The following is a 5,436-nucleotide window of genomic DNA, read 5'->3' on the forward strand; positions in this document are numbered from 1 at the left end:
TTGTCAATCATTTCACCAGTCAAACCAGTCTGAGTTGCAGTGCCAGTCTCTGGTTCAATCAGTCCTTCTTCTTCCCCAGTGGCTCCCAGGACTGGTGCGGGCTCTTCTAGAGATGGTATATCAGATACCATGCTGTAGAGATCAAGTAGTGCGATGGATGACCTTTTTCTGGCGCGTTTATACCTGGCATGTGTAGCAGGGGAAGGTGCTGTAATTTTCTCGTGGCCCAATTTGACAGACGGTGCCCAGTCAGGATGATTTTTGTCAAAAAGTGCCACTGGTTTACCTGCAAATAAATCAGATTGTAGGTCAGTTATATCCTGGGTGAACTGTTAATTAATACAAATTTGACCTCTTTTGACAAGCGAAGTCAGACTTTAGATATATTTAAAATGCTGGTGTCAAGACATAGGAACATGACAAATAATTGAGGAAACCAAAAGCCTCTGAAAAGGTCCCAGGGACTGTACAGCCTTTACTGTTTACATAATCAAATGGCCAGTAGGGGGAGGAATTACTTTAAATTACAGTTAAACGAAGCACTGCAGGGGACTGACAGACTGGTGTGAAGATGACCTGAGCCAAGGGATGACTTTACTTTGAAGATACTCCACAATCTGATATGTCGATCGATGACAGACTCCAGGATTCTTATTTCCTTGTTAAGATACATGTCTTAGTACATGGGTTATATGTTCATTTTGAATGTTTGTATGTAAAACCCGACACTTACCTGACGTGAAATGATCCCCACAAACGCGAGTATAGTTGTGGTTGGATGGTTTGAGATCCTCCCGTCCGATCCTATTGAGCCATTTTTCCCGGCGACGCTTTGAAAGTTCATGTGTTGCTTCACCCTGGTGTGTTATAACCGCCGGCAGCCTGTAAAATGACTTCGGCCCCCTGTTTCGATCACCTCTGTTGCCGCAGCCAACAATGGCACAGAAGTTAACCATTATATGTCCGGTAAAAAAACAGCGCTGACGTATTACGGTGTCTGTTTTGGTACTCCAGTATGGCCGTTGGGCTGATGTCACGTTACCCGTGACGTCATATGCAAAGCCTCTATAGAATATCACCAGTTGTTCGTCTCACATTTTATTCGGTAACGGCGTCTCGTCGCTACGGTTCTCTCTCTCTGTGTTCCTGAGAAAGTGTGTGTGAGCTCCAGCACTACTGATCCATCATCTGTGTGTTTGGATAAACCTCTGAATGGACTGTGTGCTCTTTTTTCTGGAGCGTTTACCTCGGACTATAGGAGCTAGCTTAGCATGCTAGCTGGAAACACGTTAGCAACGCTAGTCAGATTGAGAGTTTGATGGAGAGAGAAACGGTGTGTTTAACGGAGCTTGCAGGAAAAGGTGATCTAGTAAACATGAGTAAAGTCCAAATGCTGCTGTCGTTGAAGAAGCAGCGACTCGCTACTGAAGAGATATTTGCTTTGTTTGAAAAAACGATAGCCGAGTACGAGGAGGAGCTGTCTCTTTCCAAAGAGGAGAACAAGAGACTCCAGAAACTTCTGGACGCTGTTTTACAGCCTCAGCTTCGGATACACAGAGCAGGTATGTTCCCTTTACCCTTAATTAACACTTTACACTCTTCAGTAGCACTTTATTATCACATTAATAACACTTTAGACCCTTTATCAGCACTTGCTGCAGGTAGTAGATCCTGAAGTAAAAGTACAAACACCACACTGTGAAAATACTCCATTACAAGTTAAAGTACTGCATTCATGTTATTTAAGTAAAAGTATGTAAGTATTATTAGACACATGTACTTTATTATGATAATTAAAATGTATTACGGAAGAGCAAACTTACCAAAATAAATATATTTATAAAAATACATACATTGAATAATATGCTATTTAAAGGTGGGGTAGGTAAGTTTGAGAAACCGGCTCGAGATCGCTAGAATTTGAAAATACACAACCGGAGAAAATCTGCCACTTCCTTACAGAGCCCCTCCTCCAACACACACGAACGCGCACATGACCAATGAGGGCACGAGATAAGTTTGTGCACAGATGGAAGGCTGACAGGCAGGTAGGCCATCCAGTTATTTTAGCCGGGCGGCTAAAATGATTGGTCGTACTTTTTACAGTATTACGGCTTCCACAGATGACATTTTTTTTATGGATTTTTTGTCAAAGCACTTAAGATATTCATTGCTATCGGGATGTTAAGAGCATTCCATGGAATATAACAAAAAGTGTATCTCGAGCCGGTTTCTCAAACTTACCTACCCCACCTTTAATTTACTGATTTTAAATATTACCCATACATGTAGGCACTAGTTGGTTAATGTGACATAATTTGATAATTTAGTTTTAATGTGCTTCTTTATTCACCTTTTCTTTTTAAATGTGAAAAAGCAAATAAAAATAAATACTTTGGATTAATTCAAATTGCGCGAGAATAATTCATAAAGAAATCAATGAATAAATATGTTCAATAATAAATTAAACACATCTAAAATGTTACTTATTAAAGAATAGGGGAACTAGTACAAAGGTCATTAAGTAATTAAAACGTTAATATAAATTAATGTAAAATCTCATCAATCAATTATTGCCAACATGTATTTATAATATATATATATATCAGCGACGTGCAGGCAGGGGAGGCAGAGCCTCACCTGTCATACTCCAATGTAACGGAAAAACAACTAAAGAAAAACGAAATAGTAATAATAATAAAATGTCTCCACTGATCTGTGTTGTAAGTGTGATTTATGCATGATTCTAATCGCTTTTTATAGTCAAAATCAGCAAATTTGCCGAGCTCCGCTACGGGAGCGATGACAAGTCAGGCAGGGATGTGCTCTGCCTCTCGTAAGCCCACAGTAACTTGCTGGAGCACGGGCACTAATTTAGCGCGGGCACTTATTTTGTGAGCGCGCTCAAGCAAGTTACTGTGGGGTAAGGTGAGGCACAGATGAGATCTGCCTCACCTCAGAATGCGTCACCCCACAGAAACTGGCTGGAAAGCGGGCCCTAAGCGCATGCCTGTTACCATCTCACTGTAGGTCACCAATGTAATGTATGTAGATCCCTTTATTACATTTATCCTCGCCATCCATAGTCTCTAAATAACTTATTTCACGTATATATGATATTTAGGCTCGCTGGTCTCAACGGCAATGAAATTGCACCAGGGGAGGCAGCCATAACCTCTGCCGCACTGAAGGGGGCGCACGTGAGCCCACAGGTTCTTGTTGCTACTGTAATTCTACGCAGAGACGGTAGACGTAACAACAAACTAGACTTTTGAAACTACAGGAAGATAAGGAGGACTTTTACAAAAAAGTAATAGAGATTGTTGTCCAGAAGGATAGCATGGACTTCATCTTCAAGTCAAGGTAAGACCACATTTGTAATGAAAATGGGATCTTACTAAGAAAGAACAATCCAATATTTAGATTTTGGGTATCCTTTTGTTGAACGGTCTGTTTAAAATGAATCGAAGCATCAGACTAAAAAAGCTTTTGAAAATAACCGAATATTTCAATTAAGGTCAAAATATAATATTTGTAAATCTGACTCAGTGAGTCAGTGCCTCACCAGCCATGAACCTCACCGCACGTCACTGATATATATATATATATATATATATATATCCATATGTGTTCTTTCATAGTTTTGATGTCTTCAGTATTAATCTAGAAAGTAGAAACAAATTAAAATAAACAAAAAACATTGAATGAGAGTGTGTCCAAACTTTGACTGGTACTGTATATAAAACACACATTTTAATATTTAGCAGGTTCCCTCATCTATAATCATTTATACAAGCGCAACTTTGAACATGTACAGCAGTAAAATGCAACATACGAAATAATCAAGAAACATCATAAATTAAACACCGACAGGGAACATTTTACTGCACCATCATTACTTTTACATAAGAAGGTGCCGTCAAATGTTCTGTTAATACTTGCATACTTTTACTTAAATAAGGTTTGAATGCAGGATTTTTATTTGTAACAGAGTATTTTAATTCTATACTGTAGGCGTAGTGTATCTGTGAACGATCCCAAATACAATTAATTGTTTACATTGCAGCTAGTGCTACGCCAGAAGAAAAAAAACGTTTTCATTTTTAAGTGGAAAGGGGCGGGGCTACATAAGGTGAATTGAGCCAACACAAATACACAATAGGTGGGACTAAGAAAGATAATGTGAAAATATAAAAACAAAGGCATTAATTAGGGCTGCAAAATGTCTCCCATTGTAATGGTGATGAGATTTTTAAATGCTAACACTTAACAGTTTGTTCTGACTGTGTGTTTCCTGTTTCGTGCAGATGTCCTGCTGGTGGTGGTTAAAGAAGAGGTTCTCCCTGACCAGCAGGAGTGGAGCACCAGTCTGGACCAGAAGGACCCAGTGCCCCCCCCACACATGAAGCAGGAACAGGAGGAACTCAGGATCAGTCAGGAGGGAGAGCAGCTTCAGGAGCTGGAGGAGGCTGATATCACCAAGTCCACTTTCACTCCTGACCCTGTGAAGAGTGAAGATGATGAAGAGAAACCTCAGTCCTCACAGCCTCATCAAAAACAAACTGAACACATGGAAACAGAAGCTGATGGAGATGACTGTCGAGGACCAGAACCAGCCAGGAACTCAGATCCAGAGAGCAGTTTACAACCAAAGACTGAGGACAACACTGGAGACTCTTCTGAACCTGACACTGGAGACTCTTCTGAACCTGACACTGGAGACTCTTCTGAACCTGACACTGAAGATTCTTCTGAACCTGACACTGAAGACAGTGCTGATTGGAACGAGACCAAAGAACCTGTATCAGGCTCAAACTCACTGAAAAATAGACATGAATCTGTCAGTGATCCACAACGTAGTGCTGAAAATAAACCATTCCGCTGCTCAGGTCTGTAAGAAAGCTTTCCACAGAGTGGATATTTAAGCTACACATGAGAATCCACACAGGAGAGAAACCATTCAGCTGCTCAGTCTGTAAGAAAGCTTTTTCACAGAGTGGACATTTAAAGGCACACACGATAGTCCAACACAGGAGAGAGAAACCATTCACGGCTCAGTCTGTAAGAAAGCTTTTACAATGAAAAGTGATGTAAAACGACACATGAGAATCCACACAGGAGAGAAACCATTCAGCTGCTCAGTCTGTAAGAAAGCTTTTTCACAGAGTGGACATTTAAAGGCACACACGATAGTCCACACAGGAGAAAAACCATTCACCTGTACAGTCTGTAAGAAAGCTTTTTCACGGAGTGAGTATTTAAAGAAACACATGAGAGTCCACACAGGAGAGGAAAATAGAGCTGCAATGTTTGTGACAAAAGATTTTAAATGGCATAATCGTTTCAAAAGACATAAGTGTGTTGGTCGTCAGCTGCTTCTGTAACTGTAAGGGGAATACATTTGTCTATGTTGTATCCTGATGACCTAATGCCGTT

The 5,436-nt window shown here is 40.4% G+C and overlaps 1 long non-coding RNA gene across 1 annotated transcript; it reads right to left on the reverse strand.

Moving 5' to 3' along the window:
- Positions 1–219: 219 nt before the first annotated feature.
- LOC117494907 lies at positions 220–1,063 on the reverse strand. Its single transcript, XR_004557139.1, has 2 exons — positions 734–1,063; positions 220–286 (listed from the first exon to the last, which is right to left on the reverse strand). It is a non-coding gene; the product is annotated as an uncharacterized LOC117494907 (long non-coding RNA).
- Positions 1,064–5,436: the final 4,373 nt, after the last annotated feature.

Source organism: Trematomus bernacchii, unplaced genomic scaffold (assembly GCF_902827165.1).
Source record: "Trematomus bernacchii unplaced genomic scaffold, fTreBer1.1, whole genome shotgun sequence".
Lineage (NCBI taxonomy): Eukaryota > Metazoa > Chordata > Actinopteri > Perciformes > Nototheniidae > Trematomus > Trematomus bernacchii.